This window comes from Paroedura picta, chromosome 14, assembly GCF_049243985.1.
Source record: "Paroedura picta isolate Pp20150507F chromosome 14, Ppicta_v3.0, whole genome shotgun sequence".
Lineage (NCBI taxonomy): Eukaryota > Metazoa > Chordata > Lepidosauria > Squamata > Gekkonidae > Paroedura > Paroedura picta.
Genome location: NC_135382.1, coordinates 3,447,641 through 3,471,806, shown reverse-complemented (window position 1 = coordinate 3,471,806; position 24,166 = coordinate 3,447,641). Strand labels below are relative to the sequence as shown.

The 24,166-nt window shown below is 46.1% G+C and overlaps 1 long non-coding RNA gene across 1 annotated transcript in view; it reads left to right on the top strand.

The window, feature by feature from the left end:
- Positions 1–24,166, top strand: part of LOC143823891 (uncharacterized) — a 164,385-nt gene that overhangs the window by 32,237 nt on the left and 107,982 nt on the right. The gene's annotated exons all lie outside the window — the stretch shown is intronic.

The following is a 24,166-nucleotide window of genomic DNA, read 5'->3' as shown; positions in this document are numbered from 1 at the left end:
CCAGATTCATGGCTAAATTCCATCATAACCCCAATATATAAAAAAGGAAAATTGACCTTCCGAGTATCTACCGACCCATCAGTCTATTGTCAGCCGTAGGTAAGCTCTTTGCAAAAGATCTGGCCACTAAACTTATAAACTGGACATCCAACAATTACATCATAGGGCCAGAGCAAATAGGGTTTAGGAAGTGATACACTACCTTAGATCATCAGACTGGAGAGAGGTGAGTAGCGGGGTACCTCAGGGCTCGGTGCTCGGCCCGGTACTTTTTAACATATTTATTAATGATCTAGATGAGGGGGTGGAGGGACTACTCATCAAGTTTGCAGATGACACCAAATTGGGAGGACTGGCAAATACTCCGGAAGATAGAGACAGAGTTCAACGAGATCTGAACACAATGGAAAAATGGGCAAATGAGAACAAAATGCAATTTAATAAAGATAAGTGTAAAGTTCTGCATCTGGGTCAGAAAAATGAAAAGCATGCCTACTGGATGGGGGATACGCTTCTAGGTAGCACTGTGTGTGAACGAGACCTTGGGGTACTTGTGGATTGTAAACTAAACATGAGCAGGCAGTGTGATGCAGCGGTAAAAAAGGCAAATGCCATTTTGGGTTGTATCAACAGAGGCATCACATCAAAATCACAAGATGTCATAGTCCCATTGTATACGGCACTGGTCAGACCACACCTGGAGTACTGTGTGCAGTTCTGGAGGCCTCACTTCAAGAAGGACATCGATAAAATTGAAAGGGTACAGAGGAGAGCGACGAAGATGATCTGGGGCCAAGGGACCAAGCCCTATGAAGATAGGTTGAGGGACTTGGGAATGTTCAGCCTGGAGAAAAGGAGGTTGAGAGGGGACATGATAGCCCTCTTTAAGTATTTGAAAGGTTGTCACTTGGAGGAGGGCAGGATGCTGTTTCTGCTGGCTGCAGAGGAAAGGACACGCAGTAATGGGTTTAAACTTCAAGTACAACGATATAGGCTAGATATCAGGAAAAAGTTTTTCACAGTCAGAGTAGTTCAGCAGTGGAATAGGCTGCCTAAGGAGGTGGTGAGCTCCCCCTCACTGGAAGTCTTCAAGCAAAGGTTGGATGCACACTTTTCTGGGATGCTTTAGGATGCTTAGGGCTAATCCTGCGTTGAGCAGGGGGTTGGACTAGATGGCCTGTATGGCCCCTTCCAACTCTATGATTCTATGATTCTATGATTCTATGATTCTATGATTCTATGATTCTATGATCACTGTACTGTTTTAGCTTTTTTTTAAGTCAGAAATACACCAAACCTAAGAGGGGCAAATTATTTGTCGCCTTTATTGATTTAAAAGCAGCCTTTGACTCAGTTTCCAGAGAGAAACTCTGGATAAAATTAAACAATCTAGACATAGACCAACGTCTACTCTTTCTATTAAAACAGCTCCATCATAACAACCACTGCCAAGTCAAATATTCTGCTGAGGGAAATTTAAGACCAAAAATTCAAATAAACATAGGAGTGAAACAAGGTTGCATCCTTGTCCCTCAGTTATTTAACCTTTTCTTAAGTGACTTACCCCTCTATTTTAACAAAGTTAATGGCCATCCCCCCATTCTTGGCAAAAGACCCACTCCACTTCTTCTATATGCAGATGACACAGTTATCTTATCTAGAACTCGAGTTGGCCTAATACGCTATCTCCGGTCATTCAGAGATTACTGTAGTGACAATCAACTAAAAATAAACCTTGAAAAAACTAAGATCATGGTATTTGCAAAGACCCGATATAGGTTTCCCTGGATAATAAATGGTAAACATATAGAACAGGTCAATCACTACAAGTATTTAGGCATAAACTTTACTTATAATAACAGATGGGCCAACCATAGAGAAAAAGCAATCAAATCTGCAAAAGGCCAGTTGTCCCTTTTAGCCAAGTTTTATCATCAAAAAGGCAACAAAAACCTTCAAGCAGCCATTAAAATCTAAAATGCCAAAATAATTCCTCAGATACTCTATGGAATCCCAGTATGGATGGATGCATTTAATAATAAATTAGAGAACATCCAATCTTTCTTTTTCAGAAATCTGCTAGGAGTCCCAAACTGCGTGGCCAATCATACACTTGTAGCAGAACTTGGCCAACAGAGTCTAGAAGCCCGGGCTTGGTCTCAGTCCTTTAAATACTGGTTAAAAATTCATTTGCATGCTCAAACGGGTAGTTTGTAAATTAACCTTTTGAGTGAACCTTATTCTTTCAGCTGGCTGGGCATCTCATCCCTTAGCATGCAAGACGAAACGATGATACTAAAGCTAATATCACAGAGACTAGAAGATCAGGATATACAGATTCTGGGCTCCTCTAACAACAGTGTATGTTCTCCCCGCTTCTGGGATATTCCCTTATCTTACAAATCCATGCCCATGTATCTCCAAATTTTGGAGACACACCAGTTAAGAAGAGCATTTCTAGTAGCTCACTTAAACATCTTTCCTTCAAATGTTACCCGAGGTAGATTTTTGAAGATCCCTCCTCAGGAGAGATTCTGTTTACATGGATGTAGTGTCCCTGACACGTTGCATCATATACTTCTGGTGTATCCTAAATTTGAAATATTTCGTCGCCCGTTAGCTAATCATCTGAAGAAATTGAAATTCAGCTGTTTTAATGAGAAACACTGTATTAAAATGATATTAAATGTGAGGGACAGAGCAACTATTATAAAAGTAGCAAAGTTTTTACTGGCAATTTTAAATGAAAATCTTTTACGATAGATTTTACATCTGAAACTGTTTGAAAATTTCATTTTATGCTTTGCAATTTTATGCCAATAAAGGTATTCTGATCTGATCTGATCTTGCATACACACAGCTTACTTTTCATTCCACCGTGCAGATCCTTCTGCTGTAGCAGCACGTGCTGCCAAAGCATTTTTTAAAATCTTCACACACGCACCCCCCGAGTCCCTCTCCAGTTTCTAAAATAAATTGGGCAATGCCAGGAAAGAGGTCTGTGGTCATGGGGCTGCTTCAGATTATGATTATTTCCAAAATTTGGCAGCATGTCTAGTATAGTGAAGTTTCACAACTTCAATGGCTATTTGCAATATTTAATGAAATATTACAAAAATCAGTGTTGGGTTGGACTCTTGAATGCTAAAGCCAATACTTGCTTTAAGTCACATAATTGTTTTCTTGAAATCCTTTTATTTCAGAATAAAAACATATGAACTGTTACACTTTTTAGGCTGCAGCCTAAGGAAGTTTTCCTGAGAGTAAGTCTTCTGAATAAAATGCAACTTACTTCTAAGTAGATCAATTTAGGATTCCTCCCTTAGGCAGCCTTCTTAAATTGACATTTTCTTCCAAGACAACAAAGTTAAGTAAGATCATCTCTGCATATTTTCCCGCTGCAGTCAGTGCGAGAATCCACCCAGCAACTTTATTAGTCCCACTCACAGATAATTCATTCCAAAACATTCCCAGCTCTGCCTCTGATGGAAAAGGAAAGGAAAATTTGGAAACATTTCCCTACGTTGCTTCTGCCAGGTGCTCTAACACAGCGCTGTTATTGTGCGGGATCCTGGGCACTAGATTTTAAAGTGAAGCATTGTAGGTTTTAATGCCCATTCATTCATTTATTTGCCAGCATTGGGAAGACAGCCAGGCATGTACAATTCTGTTGTCTTCTGTCAACAAACAGTGACAGGTCTTTTGCCTGGGCAGAATTATGAATGTTGCAATCCACCAAACTATTAAACAAGAATTTCCGTTTTCATGAATAGCAGGTGCTCTGCAGTTTCCCAAACTGGAGTGCTGGGTTGTCAGTGGGGGAATACATTAATTTTATTCTTGAAACATGTGGTAAAACCAAATGTAATAGCATAACAAAATCTGAAAGGAAGGAAGATACTGAAAAGCCTTAGCATTACCAAAATCACAATTCGAAACCACATCTGAGATATGGTACATCTAAGATTTTCACGTGTTTAATTCCCATTCCCATTTATTACCTGCTTTCTAGGATCAAATGTGAATGCTTGATAAGCGAAGGAATCCAATAATCTATTGTGTGTATTACAAAATGTCTTACTGTTAGATGCAAAATAACTGATAGCTTTCAATTTTTTAAGCGACGCTACCATTGGGTTGTGCATTAAGAAAGAAGTTACACTTTTGGTCTGGCAGTCAAGCAGGATTTTTTATGATCATGACTTATTTTGAGGTAGCGGGAAGAGAAAAACCAAGCTGATGAAGGCTGTTACTTCAAAGAGTTCTGTAATTTTCATTTAAAGCTTGACAGAGTCAAAATGAGTCCCAGCTTCTTTTAGCCCATTTTCAACCACGTGATCTGCCTTCCTCAGTGACTCTGAATCATTATTAAGCTTATCATTCAAGTGCAAATTGGTTTCAAAAAGTATTTTTCTACCAAATAGTTTTGAAGGACCACAACAATTCCAGTATTAATCAACATACAGGGATCAAGTGGAGTACAGCCCTGTAGCTTGATGAAATCCTGGGGGCCCATTCCCAGGGGGTGCAGGAGCGGCACAACAATGTGGTGGAGGAGAGGAGCAGTTGAGAGCTACTAGGAAGACACCTCCCACATCTACTGCCCCCCCACCACAACTGGACCCCTCGCCAATTGGTGGTACAGCCAGAAGCAAAACTTGAAAACACAATGGAGGCTCCGAAAAGTGACGGTGCGGCCCAGGCCCTCTCTTGTCTTGACCAACCATGGATGTAACCTAGATTGGACAGTGGTTAGTCAAAAACCATCTCCAGTTGATCAGAGTTCTAACACAGCAGCAAAGAGATGCTCAAGTCCCTATTGCCACATGCATAGCAGCTTCGCACATGCGTGTTTGCGCGGCACTGCCGTGTGTGCACATTTGCGTCCTGCTGGTGGGCGCAAATGTGTATGCGTGGCAGCTCCCTGCATGCGTGGCAGCTCCGCACATGCGTGTTTGCATGGTGCTGCCGCGCGTGTGCGGCGCCTGGGCATCTGGCTCTCCCCCACCCCAAGCGGTTTTCAACCAGGAAAATATTGGGGACCGCTGATCTAGGTTATCTGACTGGCACGGGTCAACTGAAATCCCTGCCAGAGACCAGCTCACAACCCAGTACTAAGAAATAGTTACAGGGATTCTTGGGCCTAGTCAGCTACTACAGTAAGTTCCTCCCACAGCATGCCACTAGGGCCAGCCCTCTCACTGATTACTTCAGGTTTGCTGAATCCAAAATCTTCTGGTCCTGGGACGAGTTTCAGGCCTTCGAGGACCTCCATAACAACCTCACAAAATACCCCGTCCTGTGCAACCCAGGCTTTGAGTGCCCTTTCCTCCTGCATGCAGATTACTCTGGCACCAGATTGATGGCAGTGCTGTCCCAAGTGATTGACAGGCAGGAGCATCCAGTGATGTTCATCAGTCAAAAATTACAAGCGGCTGAGAGACTATACATGACCCCAGAAAAAGAGGCCTTGGTGATCAAATGGGCCGTGGGCCCCTCCAATATTATCTCATGAATAACTCCTTCATCCTCGTAGTTAACAACATGACCTGGTTCGGCTACACATGATGAGGAACCATAACCCATGAGTCTTAAGGTGGTATGTATCTTTGCTTTGTTTCAGGTTTACCATCCAACATTGGGCCAGCCACCAACACATCAATGTGGACTACATGTCCCACATCTTTGATGACCCCATGGACTGACAGATGGCCAGGGGTTTGTGTCCAGGTACTCCTGTATGAGGCCACGCCTTGCCCAGAGGGTGGGGTGGTGGACCCAGGACACTGGGAGGACAACAACTGAAGGCAGGCCAATCCCACAACCCAAGCAGAGACGTGATGACAGAAAATGCCAAGCCCAGCAGCCGCACCAGGACAAGGAGGGGCATTGGGCCAGGACACTGCTGCGAAGAACCACACCAACTACCACTCCTACCCCAACAGTGGGGGTAAGTGTTGGGGAGGCCACAGAAAGTGGCATATCACCCCTCATGTCCATTGTGAGCCTGGGGTATGACAAGGGGGGATCAGAGGACGGGGAAGACTCACCTGCTCTTAGGGGAGTCTTAATACTGACCAACAGGCAAGAGGCAAGAGTTGGTGGATGAGGTGAAGGAGGTGGGGACCCTAGGGGAAAGTGACCATGTCCTCATAGAATTCTTTTTGAGATGGGGAGCCAAGGAACCTTGTAGCCAGACGCGGATGTTAGATTTTCATAGGGCAAACTTTAATAAACTCAGAGACATGATGAGTGTCATACTATGGACGAGAATGCTGGAAGGGAAGGGAGCATGTGAAGGGTGGGCGCTACTCAAACAGGAGCTATTGCATGCTCAATCAATGACTATCCCAGAAAGACGAAAACACTGCAGGAGCTCTAAGAAGTCTATTTGGATGAACAGAGAACTTCAAGAGGAACTAAGAAAGAAAAGGAAAATGTTCAGGAAATGGAGGGAAGGACAGAGCTCTAAAGAAGAGTATCTACAGGTTACTAGGCACTGTAGATCACTCATGAGAAAGGCCAAAGCTGAGAGTGAGCTAAGATTGGCCAGGGAAGCCCATTGTAACAAGAAAAGATTTGTTATTCCGATCTTCAAAAAAGGGAGTAAGGATGACTCGGGAAACTACAGGCCAGTGAGTCTGACCTCTGTTGTGGGGAAGATAATAGAGCAGATATTAAAGGGAGCAATCTGCACACATCTGGAGGACAATTTGGTGATCCAAGGAAGTCAGCATGGATTTGACTCCAACAGGTCCTGCCAGACCAACCTGGTTTCCTTTTTTGACCAAGTAACAGGTTTGCTGGATCGGGGCAATTCGGTTGATGTCATTTACTTGGATTTTAGTAAAGCTTTTGACAAGGTTCCCCATGATGTTCTGATGGATAAATTGACGGACTGCAATCTGGATTTTCAGATAGTTAGGTGGATAGGGAATAGGTTAGAGAACCGCACTCAAAGAGTTGTTTTCAATGGTGTTTCATCAGACTGAAGAGAGGTGAGTAGCGGCTTACCTCAGGGCTCGGTGCTCGGCCCGGTACTTTTTAACATATTTATTAATGATCTAGATGAGGGGGTGGAGGGACTACTCATCAAGTTTGCAGATGACACCAAATTGGGAGGACTGGCAAATACTCCGGAAGATAGAGACAGAGTTCAACGAGATCTGAACACAATGAAAAAATGGGCAAATGAGAACAAGATGCAATTTAAGTGTATAGCATACACCAGATAAGTGTAAAGCATCTGGGTCAGAAAAATTAAAAGCATGCCTACTGGATGGGGGATACGCTTCTCGGTAACACTGTGTATGAACGAGACCTTGGGGTACTTGTGGATTGTAAACTAAACGTGAGCAGGCAGTGCGATGCAGCGTTAAAAAAGGCACATGCCATTTTGGGCTGTATCAACAGGGGCATCACATCAAAATCACAAGATATCATAGTCCCATTGTATACGGCACTGGTCAGACCACACCTGGAGTACTGTGTGCAGTTCTGGAGGCCTCACTTCAAGAAGGATGTAGATAAAATTGAAAGGGTACAGAGGAGAGCGACGAAGATGATCTGGGGCCAAGGGACCAAGCCCTATGAAGATAGGTTGAGGGACTTGGGAATGTTCAGCCTGGAGAAAAGGAGGTTGAGAGGGGACCTGATAGCCCTCTTTAAGTATTTGAAAGGTTGTCACTTGGAGGAGGGCAGGATGCTGTTTCTGTTGGCTGCAGAGGAGAGGACACGCAGTAATGGGTTTAAACTTCAAGTACAACGATATAGGCTAGATATCAGGAAAAAAAATTTCACATTCAGAGTAGTTCAGCAGTGGAATAGGCTGCCTAAGGAGGTGGTGAGCTCCCCCTCACTGGCAGTCTTCAAGCAAAGGTTGGATAACACTTTTCTTGGATGCTTTAGGATGCTTAGGGCTAATCTTGCGTTGAGCAAGGGGTTGGACTAGATGGCCTGTATGGCCCCTTCCAACTCTATGATTCTATGATTCTATGATTCTATGAGTCAGGGAGACATAAGCTACTGTCCTGCAAGGTGCCAGTTCTGGATGGGTTCACAAGCGAGTTTAGGAATATAAGTGTGGGTCAGGAGGAAGGGCAGGGCTGTGCGACATGGAAGGAGAGAGGGGTTAATGAAATCTCAAGCCAATAGAAGGGGGCAGAGAGAGGAGCACACTGGGGAGGATATAAGAGAAGGGAGCATGGAAGGTGGTGTGGTGTGTGAGAGAGGAAGAGGGGGAGAGGAGAGGAAGAGGAAAGATGAAGGAAGAAGGAAGAGAACACTCTGTGTGAGGAAGGAGGGACAAAGGCTAGCTCAGTCATGGAGGGGTCATGGGAAGTCTTCTGGGACATGGCCAGTGAGGAAGAAAACTTGAGCAAATCTGAAAGGTTCTCAAACATCTCCACTGGAAGTGTTAAGGAATGCCTCATCAGCCCTTCCCGTGTGACTTCTGTACCCTGGGCGGTGCATGCAACAAACCTTTGTGGGACCCAGAGGTCATTAACAGTCGAACAGTCTCCAAGTTGTCTTGCTGTGGGAGACGTTGTAGGGGCCCATCTGCAGGGGTGCAGCAGTGGCACGACAGATCACTTATCTTTATTGGCATTTATTTCCCTTTCTTGGCTTGATGATCCTCCTTAATCCACTCTTTCTCTTAGCCTCCTTCCCCCTCCACAGTCAATGTTTAACTGTCTCTTCGTGAACCGTCAGTCTCCAACTTTTATTCCTTAACTGTCTCTCTTAACAGAATTTCATTTGAACAGCCTGTCACTCAAAGGTTCTCAGACTTTGTTAGGCATTAACCCTTTATGGTCCAGCACAGCAGGTCTTGCTCCTTGAGCACAGAGCCTGTCTAAAGCCAACCATGAGTCCATCCTGCTTGGTCCCACTGCCTTCTTTTGGTTGTCATAATGGTCCATACATTCGGTGAGTTTCTCCGAGGCTCATGAAAGGCCCTTAAGACTGTTGGCTGCAGTATCAGTCCCACTTTGACTCTCAGAAGGCTGGACCTCTGCTTGTGGTGATGCCCGACAAGGCTGCTTCACTCTGGTGTTACCTGAAGCCCTAACTTGAGCATCATTTCAGTCAGCTGCATTTTCTGCAGAGAGCCTGACTTCTCCTGCTTTGGAGCAATCTTGCTCTGCCCCACCATTAAAAAGAAGAAGAGTTGGTTCTTATATGCTGCTTTTCTCTACCTGAAGGAGTCTCAAAGCGGCTTACAGTCACCTTCCCTTTCCTCTCCCCACCACTGACACCCTGTGAGGGAGGGGAGGCTGAGAGAGCCCTGAGATTCCTGCTCGGTCAGAAAAGCTTGATCAGTGCTGTGGTGAGCCCAAAATCTTGGTAATAACCTCACTTCCTTGCCTGTTCAAATATTCACTACAACAAACAGAGAGAAACAGACCTATCCACTGGCAATATGATAAATAAAGAAAAATGTCCTATTTTTGTGGTTTTCCTCGTTTCTTTATTCTTTAGGACTTCTGTCAAAACGGAATCCAGGTAATCTCCGTTTTCAGTTCTTTCATCAGTGACAAGTCCTTATATATATTAATAGTATAATACTGGCCACAGGCTCACATAGGTATGGAGATATCAGTCTGTATTGACACGTTCCCAACTGTCAGACTGTGTTTACTCACAGATGCAGGGATGAGAACAGGACAAGAGTCTGAATTACATCTTCTGAGATCTCCTCCTTTAATTTTGTGCAAAGGAGAGCAGCCCAGTTGGGACAGTCTGCTTGCACTGGCCATCTAAAGCAAACATGAGGGAAGCAGCTTCATTTGATTCCTTCCTCACTCCCTTGAGAATGGATTTTTCCAAACTGACCCCCGTCCTCCGGAGTATACTTAGCCCACGCTCTCACCTTGTGATTGGTCTTTGGGCTGAGCAGTGGAAAGACATTTCCTGCTTTTGGTTGGGTGGTGTAACAGGAGCCATGGATTTTAGCCTCAGCCATGAGCCGAAAGAGAAAGGAAATTGAAATGCCATATGGTAATTAATCATTTACTATGAGACCTGTCAAAACCTTTTGTAAAGCTGATAACTGCTGCCGGTAACCAGCTAGCGCCCCAGCATATGTGATTGCTTAAAATATCGTCCAGAACTTGGTGAAACAAATTTTACATTTCTGCTCCAGTCTCCTCCAGAGCCCTCTTCTGGGCAATGCTGCTTTGCCAGGAGAACGAGGTTCTGGTATCACTGAGCTGGGCCTGGCTTCGGTGGAGTTGCTGGGGATTCTCAGACCTTCCGATTTCTTTAGATTTTGTATCCCGTTAGCACTTGTGGCTTTGCAACGGGAATGCTGGCAGTGGTCTAGAGTTATCTTGGTGGGGAACCACAAATGGGGCATGACAACCACTGATGTGACAACTTCTGCTAATTCAAAAACTGATTCAAGAAAACACATCTCCACCTTTCAAGAGAACAGCTTGATTCAGCTAAAAGTAAAAGAAAGCCAGAAAAAGCAATTGCAAATGAAAATGAGCACCACAATGAACAGTCCTACTCCTGCATCTTGTTTGGGCCTCAAGATCCGTGGCTTTTGCCTCTATCTGTTTGGATCCTCAGCTACATTTGCAAGCAGAGGTGGACTCCAGATTTGGTTTGATGATCAGGCTACAAAACAGAAGCAGACTATTTCCTGTGTTCAAAACAAAACACAGTCTTACCTGGCAGGCTTCAATTCATCATCCACAAGCTAAATCACAGTCCGAAGATTAACCACAGTTCAATTAAACAACGACTTCATGTGATGGCTAACCTGAGAGTCAGACTATTTTATACCTGCTTACAAGCACCACATTTTCCTCTTGTTCCTGGTGGCTATACTCCGTGCTCTCTTTCTGCGTCTGCCATTTATCCTGGTAGTATGACTTGTGGAAATCAAATTAAAAAGTATGAGAAATTAAATCCTGGCTTTCCTTCATGAGATTCAAAGAACTCTTTATTAAGTATAAATTGTGTTGGTCTGAAGTAGCAGAACAAAGTGTGGGTCCAACAGCACCATTAAGATGCACCTTTAAGTATTATTCAAGGGGTTAGCTATTGTGTGCACAAATCTGCTCAGGGTCCCAGCCTTAAAGAGATAAAACTGGTCTCAACCAGAGCCAGAACTTCTGCAGCACTGGCCCCAGCCTGGTGGAATGCTCTGGCAGAGAAGATCAGGGCCTTCTGAGATCTTAAACAGTTCCAGGGGTACAGCACAAGGCCCCTCCAAACTTGGACCAACTTCAGAAAGGTGCAATTATTACTGTGAGGAGATGGTTTATTGTTTTAATGCTTTTATTGATTTGTATGTTTTTACAGTCAGTTGTTGCCAGAACTGAGCTGGCCTAGAAAAGGGTGGGATAGAAATAAAGTGTTGTTGTTGTTGTTGTTGTTATACAGCACCTCCAGTTTGTTGAGCTATCTTTCCAGTGAAAAACTGCTAGGCCTTCAATTCCTGATGCGGGGGCTGAATTGATGATTTCATTGCTTTGAGAAATGTTAAGTAATATCCATAGTAGATTTTTTAAAAAATTGGGTTCTGGTTTTCTTCTGAATATATTACTAACGTTGAAAAAAATGTCCTTTCATTCCGTTGCTGGAATTATATCCTCTTGCTCTTCAAGGCACCTTTCTTCTCTTCACTTGGAGACATTACACATTAATTACAAAGTCAAAGGATGTAAAAATGAATAAATACAATTGAACCAAAGCAGAATCATTGTAAAGGTGCTGTTTCCAAATGCATACACACTCGAGGCTATTAAATATTTCCAGTGGTGCATGAAAATCTTAAATATTACCCTCCTTTACATCTACTTTTATGTTACTGTACATTCATTAATTAAAGAGCAGATGCAAAAAAAATCATGAAGTTGATGAAAGGTTTACAGACCTTGTGACCTGCTCCAGCCCTAAGGATTAGTGTGGAAACTGCGTGTGACTGCAAAGGGTTATCCTGGCCTTATTAGCATAATGATTTCCCACCTTCCAGGATGCTTCATTGTTATCCATAAGCTCCCAAAGGCCCTTAAGCTTGTTAATAACCATTATGGCTGGGCAATGAAGTGAATCAAAACTAGACTGAACTCACCTGAGCCTAAGTAGATTAACACTCCTTGAGCCTGATGGGATCCGGTCGAATTCAAATGGATCATTCTCCCCATTCCCAACAACAAACAAGAATGGGATCAAATGCTGGGGAATTTGCAATCTATCTTCTGTTCTGCTTTTATTTCTCTAAAGTGGCTTCTCTTCACTCCTTTTTTTTTGCCTTCAGGAGAACAGCCCTGCGAGATACGTTAGGCTGAAAGTGTGTGATTGGCCCAAGATCATCCACTGAGTAGGGATTCGCACCCAGATCTCCCAGATCCCATTCCATCACTAACCACTACACAAGGCTGGCTGGATGGAAGGACAGTTGGATAGATTCCTAGCAACACAGGAAGGGGGAACATTTGTCTGTATAGGTCCTGGGGCCTCAGGAGGCCCATCTGGCCTTGACCAGGGCCAGGGCCTTTTCGATCCTGGCCCCTACCTGGTGGAATGAGCTCCCGGACAAGCTGCAGGCCCTGTCAGGGCACTCTGAGTTCCACAGGGCCTGCAAAAGGGAGCTCTTCCACCAGGCATTTAATTGAGGCCGAGCAGGAGCCCCTGGGTTTTTCGATTGGGTCCCCCCCCCCAAGTGCTAGACTGTTGAGGGGCCTAATTTCATCCTCTGGCCGGGTTTATTCCATCTTATGTTTTGCTTCCAGTTACTGTTTCATCTACACTGACCGATGCCCGGAATACGGGGGGGGGGGTGGTCACATTAGGTCGCCGCCACTTGCCATATGTGTGAACTGTTTTAATTGTTTTATGGAGATTTTAAATTGTATCGATGTTCCTATTTTGTTAACCGCCGCAAGCCAGTTATGGGAGTGGTGGTATAAAAATCAAATCAAATCAATATTATTGTTATTGTTATTGTTAATAATAATAATAATAATAATAATAATAATAATAATAATAATAATAATAATAAATAGGTGGGGTTTTCCTTGCTTCTGTAAATATATAAAGGGTGTATTATTTGTGCACACTAACTATGCTGTGTCTTCTCAGATAACCCCACAAACTTGGCAAATGTATTAGACACACCTGAATGCCCAACTATCCATGCATCCATTCACTCAATAAAACTGGATTTGGTGTGTCGCCCAGTGTGCTTTCACAGGCTCCCAACGTTTTGGGTAGACCAACATGTTTTACAGTGTCAAGGTTGCAGATTTATTTTCTAGATTACACTTAAGCATAAGGACCAAAAGAAGTGAGAGGGACTGAGGTTTGATATGCCAGTAAAGTGAGCAATCAGATCACTGGTGCCCTGGGCAACATAGACACAGCAGTCCAATCACACCCTAAGACTGCCTTTGAAACTGTAGCAAATATTTTTAGAAGAAGAAGAGTTGGTTCTTATATTGCTGCTTTTCTCTACCCGAAGGAGTCTCAAAGGGGCTTCCAATTGCCTTCCCTTCCTCTCCCCACAACAGACACCCTGTGAGGGAGGTGAGGCTGAGAGAGTCCCTGAGATTACTGACGAAGAAGAAGAAGAAGAAGAAGAAGAAGAAGAGTTGGTGCTTAGATGCTGCTTTTCTCCACCCGAGGGAGTCTCAGAGTGGATTCCAGTCGTCTTCCCTTTCCTCTCCCCTCAACAGATACCCTGTGAGGTGAGAGAGGCTGAGAGAGCCCTGAGATTACTGCTTGGTCAGAACAGCTTTATCAGTGCTGTGGTGAGCCCAAGGTCACCCACCTGGTTGCATGTGGGGGTTTATAGTTCACTCTTGTACAAAGCAGCGATAACAAAGGTATGCTGAGAATGTCAACATGGTTTTTTTCCAACTTCTATTCCTTTAATAATGGCTTCCAATCCACTCCTAAGTGGAGTTATGCTTTTTCATTAGGGCTGCCAATCCCCAGTTGCGAGCAGGGGATCCCCCAGTTTGGATCTTCTTCCCCCAGCAAGACTATGATTGTTTCTAAAATAACGATATCGTTGCATTTTTAAAGGGTAAACCTTTTTGTCCATTTCTGCACTGAAAGAGTCAGATGAAAAGGTCCTCTCCCCTCCCTCATATGGAGGCCTTGCCCCAGGCCATAAAAGTGACAGTCCAGCCAGACCAACCCAGAAGGGCAGGGGAAGTGTCAACTAGGCATATCATGTTTATTTCCTGCTCCTTGACTTCGTGCTCCCAGTAAGATCCCTCCATCCCCTGCTGTCTGGTCTAACGTACTTCACATCCTTTTGTCACAAACCTGTTGACTTCTGTGGGGGAAGAACCCTGGGTTGGAGAGTGCTGCTCGTGTGCAAAGAGAAACAAATGCCATTCAATTTTCCTTGCTGATCCCACCCCCCTGGTTGGCCATTTGGCAACCCAACAAGCATGGCAGGTGGAGGGATAAGTAAGCACATGTCAAGCAGCTCTGATTGAACTGACAATAAGTAGAAATGTTCAGATTTACTCAGCAAAATCCATTCCAGCGTTTACATTTTAATACGTCATGTATTGATGAGAATGCATGGTTTAAATCGAGTTTGTAAAATGCTATTCTAAGGAAGTTTCCTGATAAGAAATCTGGTCAAATACTTAATGTTTACTTTAACTTTTCAATGTTAAAAATATGCATATCTACAATGTACAGTAATCATAACAGTCTCACAAATTTATTTCCATTTAAGCAAGGGCTTTAAATTTAAATTGTTCAAAGCTTAAGTGAAATAAAGAAGCTTATGTCTCTTTGAAATGGTCTATCCTGCATGCCCTAATCATTGTTCTAGTTTGGGAAACTCAGCACCTTAGAGAAAGAGAACTAACCTTCACTGAATCACACACATAGCTGGACTAATCACACAGAGCAGGAAGAGACCACAACGGGCCATCCAATCCAGCTAGGGTTGTGCACTTTGGCTGCCAAAGCAGCCATTCAAGCCTGAAGCGGCATAATTTGAACCCATTACTTCTGGTCCTTGTCACTAAAGCTGCAGTAAGCAATATGTGTCTATCTTTGACATAAACACAGCTATCCTATCATCCCCTCCCCCCCTCTCCTCCCAGCTACACGCCCCAACTCTCTCAACCTTTCCTTGCAAGGCCTGGATTCCAGCCCCTCAACCATCCTGGTCACCCTTCTCTGGACACATTCCAAATTGTCAATATCCATCTTGAATTGCGGAACCTAGAACTGGACACAGTATACCAAATCAGGTCTAACCTATGCAGAATAGAGCAGTATTATAACTTCCTTTGCTCTGGATTCTATGCTTCTAGCAATACAACCTAATATCACATTAGCCTTCTTATCTGTCATATCACACTGTTGGCTTATATTTAACTTACTAGAAATTAAGCCTGCTGTAGAAGAAATAAAGTGGGCGCTAGCAGATGGGGAGTAAAGGTGTAGGAAAGGTTGGTAGAAGAGGGAAGGAGGGATGGGAGGGAGAAATGAGGGCAAGGGGTGGTTGAAGGGATGGATAGAAGGGAGAAAGAAAGGAAGGGAGAAAGGAAGTAAAGCAGGAAGACAAGAAGCAAGTGACAGGGAGAGACAGAGAGACAGGAAGGAGATTGAGAAACAGAGGAAGTCAGGAAGGAAGAAGGCAGGCAGGGAGGTAGGTGGAATGGGATGGGACAGGGGTGTGTGTCCGGAACGTGTGTGTGTGTGTCTGTGTGTTTGGTGGCTGGGCGGCGGTGGCGCAGGAACAGGTCTCGGGATCAAGGGGAAAGATAGCGGCGTGCGTGTGTGTGTGTGTGCGTGTTTGGTGTCTGGGAAGCAGTGGGGGTGCGGGAACGAGTCTCAGGAGTGAGGGGGGTGTTCGCGGTAGGTGGGTGCGTGTGTGCATTTTTTGTGTGTGCGTGCATGTTTGGTGGCTGTGAAGCAGCGGCGGCGACATGGGAACGGGTCTTGGGATCTAGGGGAGGTAGTTCACAGTGTGTGTGTGTCCATGAGTGTTTGGTGGCTGGGAAGCAGCAGCAGCATGGAAACAGGTCTCGGGATCGAAGGGGAGTAGTTCGTGGGGGGGTGTGCATGTGTGTGTGGTGGCTGGGAAGTGATGGCGGTGCAGGAACGGGTCTTGGGATGGAGGGGGGGGAAGATAGCCGAGTGTGTGTGTGTGTGTGTGTTTGGTGGCTGCGGAGCTAGTTTTCCTTCCTGGAGGTTCTCGCCAGACTTGACCAGGCCACATGGAGGCTCTCTCAGCAGCACGCCAGGACCCGGGAAGCCTTCGCGTGGCTGGCGTGGCGCGGCGAGAGGCCGGGCGTGGGCTGCACAGGCCTGGGCGGCGGCTCCTACAGGGAAAAGGAGGGCCACGGGTCCACGTAGAGCTGCGAAAGCGGCTGTGCGGGGGGGGGGAAGGAGCAGGGATGCTGCATCTTCAACGTGGCATCCCTGCTCCTTTCCCGAGGGCGAGGGGAAGCCGGCGGGAGGACTCACCTTCATGGAAGGCTGCTTCTCTTTGTGCGCGGTGAGTCTCCGGGCAGCCGAGGCGAGGCCGGGCCAAGCAGCTAATGGTGACCCATTGGCTGCTTGGCCCTGGAATGACAATCAGAGGTCCCAATCAGGAGACACTTTGCGGCTCCTGATTGGGCCCTTCGAGTTTTTATCCCGGACAGGGCCTGCCCTATTTCTTCCCCCTTACGGCTTAGCACTTTATTTATACCACTCTGCAGCAGTGGGTTAAGATTGTCCACAGAACCCATAAGTCGCTTTCACATCACTACTATCAAGTCACATGTATATGTGCATCACATTATTATTACACATATTTACACTCAGTCAGTCAGTCAGTCAGTCAGTCAGTCAGTCAGTCAGTCAGTCAGTCAGTCAGTCAGTCAGTCAGTCAGTCAGTTGATTAATGGTGTATAAGATATTTAAAACAGTATAAAAGTATTAAAAATTGTTTCTGCTAACTCATGCCCAGCAGTTATTTATGATAGTTTGATCTCTTATGGCCCTAGATGAAGAGCGCCAAAATAATAACCAAATGGACATCAGCTGTGAGGCATTTGCAAGCCTCTTTATAGACAAAATCTCAACACTCCCTCCAACTTTGGAGGCAGAAAGTGAACTAGAGGCCCCTTGGCCATCTCTGGAGAGTACATTGAGTAACTTCAGATGATTCATGCTGACCGAAGGTGACAAGATGCTAACGGCAGCAAAGCCAACCACTTGCTCCTTAGACCATCATGGCTTCTAAAAACAACTGATAGAAGAGTAGTAGCCCCCCTCTGGAAGATAATCTCTCCCTCTCGATAGGAGAATTCCTGGAAGGATTAAAAGAGGCAGTGTTTCGCCCACTGCTCAAAAAAACATCTTTGGACCCGCAACAGCCTTCCAAATACCACCCAGTCTTGCACTTGGTGCTTCTGGGCAACTTGATTGAAAAGGCTGTCATGGGTTGGCACTGCTTGTATTATTAGACTCAGCAGCGTTCGACACGGTTGATCATGAGCTTCTAGCTCACCGCCTCACCGAGGAACCACCCTTCAGTGGTTGATCTCCTTCCTCCAGGATCAGACAGAGGGTAGCACTAGGAGAGAGTACATCAAACTGTCACCAACTGGCATGTGGAGTCCCTCAAGGGGCAGTTCTCTCTCCCATTCTATTCAACATCTTTATGTGCCCACTTGCTCAACTGGTGCAGAGGTTTGGGCTGGGTTACCACCAATATATGGATGACACCCAGCTTTCCTCCTGAAGGATGGCCGCCCTGACTCTCCCCCAGAAACAGTACACAGCTGCCTAGAAGCAGTGACGGGGTGGCTCAAGCACCTGGTGGAACGAGCTCCCTGAGGAGATCAGAGCCCTGCCCGAACTTCCACTCTTCCGCAGGGCCTGCAAGAGGGAGCTCTTCCACCAGGCATTCGCTTGAGGCCGACCGACACGGAACACCTGCTGGACCCCCCAGACGCCCGCCCAGGACTCTCCCAAAGTTACTGTTAATTGTTATTTATATTATAAACTAGGGGCAAAGCCCGTTGTCTCCAAGAAAACAACGGGCGCTAGAGCTTGGCAGTGGAAAGAGGAAGGGGAGGAGTTGTCCAGTCTGTAAGGGCATGGGGTTGAATGTGTGTGTTGTGTGGGAGGTTGTGGTGGCATGGTGGCAAATGAGGGCATGGGTGTGGAGAGATGGGTGTCAAGAACCTGTGATGTGGAATGTCCATTGAGTGTGGGAGAGGACTGACCTTTGGGAACTGTGGCATAGTGGTTACAGATGAGCTTTCCAGAGCCATGTCCTCAGATATGTGAAGGGAAAATCAGACTGGAGACTCTTCTTAGGGGAAGATTACATGGCAACCAATTCCCCCCAGTTCTGCATCATTTCCCTTCTTGTGTGAATTAGGCCACATTCACCGAAATGCCCCTCTGCCCTAATACACATAGGATACTCACAGTACACAGGTGTCCACCCTGTTCCTTCCGTCTCCCATATTTTCACTGTTGGTAAAATGTTATGTGCCCACATGCTTCTTTCATGGTTGTTTCTTAGAAGAACGGATTTTTGTACCCTATTGCTTACTACCCAAAGGAGTCTCAAAGCGGTTTACAAACACCTTTTCCATTTGTCTCTCCACAATAGTCAACCTGTGAGGTATGTAGGGTTGTGAGAGGTCTAAGAGAACTGGGAATGGGCCGCAGTGACCCAGGAGGCCTCAGGTGTCTCAAAGCATTTTCCAATCGTCTTCCCCTTCTCTCCCCATAGCAGACTCCCCATGAGGGAGGTGGGGTAGCGAGCCTCACAGGGAAGCTGGCAACCCCAAGAGGAAGACTCTCTGTGCACAGCAGTCTTGACCTTAGTAAGGTTTTTAATACTGTTTTTTTTATTTGCCAGGCCAAGGTTATTTGCCAGTTACTATATCAGTGACGATGTGTCTCCAGACATTTACTTGTTCTCTATTTAGTTTCAGGTTGTAAATATTTATTTAGATCTTCCTGCACTTTCCAGACTCACAGGACTGATGCTGGTCTGCCTGTCTGCACCCCAGAATACAAACAGTTGCTGATAAGGGCTGGCCATAACCCCATAGGCCAGGAGGGACACTCCTGCACCACTCCCTACCAACTGCAGGCAAAAATGGCTCCTTTGAAGGCTGGACTCTGAGGCATTGTACGATTTTGAAGTCCCACCTCCAAACCTCCAGGAATATTTCCAACCCAGGGGTAGCCAACCTACAGGTGTGGCCTGGAGAGCTCCTGGAATTACAGCTCACCTGTAGAGTATAAAGATCAGCTCCCCAGGCAAAAAGGGCTACTTTGGACAGGGTTGTGGTAGAGAAGAAACATTTAAGGCTTCCCACACAGGTTGTTGTTGAATTGAAAGACTTGAGGCCTACTGCACAGGGTTGTTGTGCAGATGAAACAGGAGACAAAAGAGCCAGCTTCCTGTGCAGAATAACACTGTGCAGTGGCCTCAAATCTGCAGAGAGTTGCAAAGAAGAAAGACACATGGCTTGGCTGTGTCTAACCCCTGGCCAGAGCAGTATTTTAAGTGAGAAGGGGCTTTTCTGTGGCCTCCCTGTCAGGCAACTGTTTGGCAGAAGGGGAAAGTCCCCCCCTCAAAAGGAAGGCCCTCAGGCTCCCCTGTGTTGCTCTTGGAAAGGCCTCCCTCCCCCCAGTCAGGGGCTGTCAGAGGCTCCTTCGCAGCAGGCCTGAAGGGAGGGAGGGAGGGAGGGAGGGAGGGAGGGGGAGGGGGCGCACTCTGCAGCCTCCTGAAGTTGGACATGGCAGTTAGGACAGCCTTGGGGTGAAAAGGGCTGGCACAGCCTATCCAACCCCCCTTGGCAGTCCTGCTGACCTCCTCTCCCTGCGGTGGTCAGGAGCAGACTGGCAGCCAGACTGGGCTGGGTGAATGGAATTTTGGTCTGTCCTGGTGAGGGGCCAATAGGAAGGCACTTTGCGCGCCTCCCCATTGGCTGCTTGGCCCTGGATGGACACTCAGAGGGCCCAATCAGGAGCCACTTCGCGGCTCCTGATTGGGCCCTCTGAGTTTTTATCCTAGACAGGGCCCGCCCTAACTCCTCCCCAGGTGGCCTTACTCTTTTATTTAATAGGACCCTGTCCTATTTAAAGATGTGTTATTGTAATCCTTTGATGCTTTACTGAAAGTTGTTTGATGTTACAGTCTGTATAACGTACCATGTAAGTTATAGAATGTTTCAATGTAAACCGCCCAGAGCTGCAAAGAAATGGGCAGTATAGAAATCTAAATAAATAAATAAATAAATAAATAAATACTTTAAATTTTGTACGTATGTATGTATGTATGTATGTATGTATGTATATATGTATGTATGTATGTATGTATGTATGTATTTAAGAGCCTCTTGTGGTGCAGAGTGGTAAGGCAGCAGACCTGCAGTCTGAAAGCTCTGTCCATGAGGCTGGGAGTTCGATCCCAGCAGCCGGCTCTAGGTTGACTCAGCCTTCCATCCTTCCGAGGTCGGTAAAATGAGTACCCAGCTTGCTGGGGGGTAAACGGTAATGACTGGGGAAGGCACTGGCAAACCACCCCGTATTGAGTCTGCCATGAAAACGCTAGAGGGTGTCACCCCAAGGGTCAGCCATGACCCAGTGCTTTCACATGGGATACCTTTACCTGTATGTATGTATGTATGTATGTATGTATGTATGTATGTATGTATGTATGTATGTATGTAGATGGGGAAGAAATGGAGATAGTGACAGATTTTATTTTCCTGGGCTCCAAGATCACTGCAGATGGGGACTGCAGCAAAGAAATTAAAAGACGCTTGCTCCTGGGGAGGAAAGCTATGGCAAATCTAGACAGCATCCTAAAAAGCAGAGACATCACCCTGCCAACAAAAGTGCGTTTAGTCAAGGCTATGGTCTTCCCAGTTGCAATGTATGGCTGCGAAAGTTGGACCATAAGGAAGGCCGAGCGTCAAAGAATTGAGGCTTTTGAACTCTGGTGCTGGAGAAGACTCCCTTGGATTGCAAGGCGAACAAACTGGTCAGTCCTAGAGGAGATCAGCCCTGACTGCTCCTTAGAGGGCCAGATCCTGAAGATGAAACTCAAATACTTTGGCCACCTCATGAGAAGGAAGGACTCCCTGGAGAAGAGCCTAATGCTGGGAGCGATTGAGGGCAAAAGAAGAAGGGGATGGCAGAGAATGAGGTGGCTGGATGGAGTCCCTGAAGCAGTCGGTGCAAACTTAAATGGACTCCGGGGAATGGTAGAGGACAGGAAGGCCTGGAGGATCATTGTCCATGGGGTCACGATGGGTCGCACATGACTTCACACCTAACAACAATAACAACATGTATATGTATATGTATTTTAACATCATGTTTTATCTGGGATGCATTGTATAATTTCCTCTGTTTTATGTCTGGTGCAAACCATAATAAAATTTCTGTCTATCTATCTGGTGGTGGACACCGTGTTCACCTCCTGCCAGCAGGGTCTGTTGATCCAGACTCAGAGCCAAACAAAGGCAGGACCACCAGCCCCCCCCCCTCCAGATCTACATGGGATTAGCACAGCTGCTTCCCAGGAGGCACTGAGGGGGGATCCTGATCTCCTGTGGCTTTGGGGCATCCTCACTGAAGTGAACGGGCTCTTCTACAGAGTGGAAATCCCAGAAGCCCTCAAGGATCTGACATGACAGCAAGATGTTGGGCCACTTTGGTTTTATGAAAATGTACTCTTTGGTTTGCCAGTAGTTTGGGCAGCCACACCTTTGCTGGGATGGAGTGGCTTACATCAAGCGCTGTCCTGTCTGTGTTACCACCAAGCTGAGGGTGGGGAAACCTCGTCTTCTAAAGCTGCTAGAAATCCCCGGGAAAATGGTACTCCTCATGGCCGAATACATGTACAACAACACCCATGTGAACACTGGTCTCTCCCCCTTTGAAGTGATCTATGGGTATGCTCCATGCCCTTTTCCGGCATTAGACTCTCTTCCTATGGATCCTGGCAGTGTTTCCCCTTGGGTAGATAAGGGGCCATCAAGATATGGGAATCATGGATGGTGGTGGTGGATGCTTTGGAGGGGGCTTTGGAGGGTGCTACAGCCAGAAACAGTCCAACCGGAAAGGTCTCCTGGTTCTGGCTTGGTCCTGGCTTTAAAGTAGGGGACTTGGAGTTTATATCCACAAAACACCTGAAAAAATAGTACCTCAATTTTAAAAAAACTGAACTACCATTTTGTGGGACCATTTAAAAATTTCAAAATGGTGAATGAGGTAGCTGCCCAGGTAGAGCTGCCCTCCACCTTCTGCAAAGTCCACCCCATGTTTCATGTCAGTCTGCTAAAGGCAGCTCCTGCTCCTGATGAGTGGTATCTAGATGACCCCCCCCCCCCCCATCAGGTCATGGTAGGGGAAGAGACACATTATGAACTTTCCAACATATTGAATTTACACATGCAAAGTGGGTGGTTTCAGTCCTTGGTCTCTTGGAAAGGTTTCCCAGATTCTGCAAATGAGTGGGTGGACGTGGGGGATGTTTCACACCAAAGTTGATTTGCAGGATTCATGAGGTTTATCCCAAGACCTCATCCTCATCCGCCATGGTTCTGGGAACCTGGGGGGGGGGGGTTCCTCTTAAAGTGGAAGGCATCATGTTCCATGTCAATCTCCATTTGGGTATCTCCTATTCACCCTCCCTTCTGAGTCCCTTCCTAATTTCACCTTGGCTCTACCGGGTGAGTCTGTAAAATGTAAATCACTATCTCTCTGTACTGCTTTGAAATGGAAAACATTATGTGCAGTGGCTAGATGTGGCCAGGCCATCTGAGGCTCCTGTAGGCTCCAGTATCCATACTCTGGCAGATCAAGCACTTTCCTGGAAAGGGTTTTCCCACATAGGACTGTGGGTGGGGGCTCAGACCTATATCTGTCCCCTTTTGCCCTCATTCGAGTGGTCAGTTCCCTTGATCTGTGACGGGGTGCCCCTAATGCCCTTCCCCGTTTGTGCCATCCAGTGAACGGACTTTGGGGGATCCACCCGATGACGGGGACTTTGCTCTGGCGGTTCAGAAAGTAAACCTTTTGGGTTGTGACACAGAGCTTAAATAAAATAAAAATAAATCCTCCCAGGCAGAGTGGAGACTTGTGCACGCGCTCGCTCAGACAAGAACTGGGACCCCTGAGGAGCCCCTTTCCCACTGAAACTGACCAATCACACACACTGGCGGGAAGAGCCGGTGTTTGCTACTGCATATAAGCTGGGGGTTTTCAGGGGGTTCTCAGCTTAGCTTTGCCTCTTGTAATATCCTGTTGAGATCATATAACAAGCTGATTGAACTCCCTTGGTCTTGGCTTCCTTTGAACCCATGGATTTAACAACAGAAAACCAGGGTTGCCAGCGCTGGGTTGGAAGTCCTTTGGGGGTGGAGCTGGCAGTGGGTGGGATTTGGAGCACGGAGGCCCCTCAGTGGGATACAATGCTCTGGGGCCCACCCTCCAAAGCAGCCGTTCTATCCAGAGGAGCCGATCGTTTGAAGATGAACTATAATTGCAAAGGATCCCCAGGTCCCACAAAGGAGGCTGCATCCCTATGGAAACCACTTATTTTTGCCAGTGAATTCACTTCTCCAGCAATGATACCAGGCCCAGCATGACCTTTAAGCCGAGTCAGTGAAAGGGAGATCGCCCTGATCAAATGTGAGACATCCGGTGTTCTCCAAGCGCTGTCTCCATGTTGAATCCATGCCTGTGCTTCAAAAAATGGGGGGGGAGGGGGCTTTGTTTTGGTTTGGGGCTTATGTCTGTCATCTCAGCATCTGTTTGAATAACTGATTGATTCTGAGATGATAACTCACCATGCACCCATTTGAAGTGTTTGTATTATAACAGGGATTGCTACTCCCCTTTTCCTCTTCTGTGTAGAAAGAAAACATGTGTCCATGTTTCATTCATTTCAAGTACTTTTCCTTCTCCACTATGCCCTTAGGATACTTTATACATCTAAAAAAAAGCAAGTTCCTTCTTTAATAATCTGGAAAATTTCTCATGCTTATTATCTCTATTTAAGTTCTTAATGGTTACTGATAAAACTTGTCTCCATGCTCTCCCCCCCCCCCCCTTAAGCGAAGTGGACAGCAACCACAAGCAAGCAGTCTTTTTCAAGGTATTTTGTCATGCCAGACAAGTACCTCCCATCATATCCTGGGTCCAT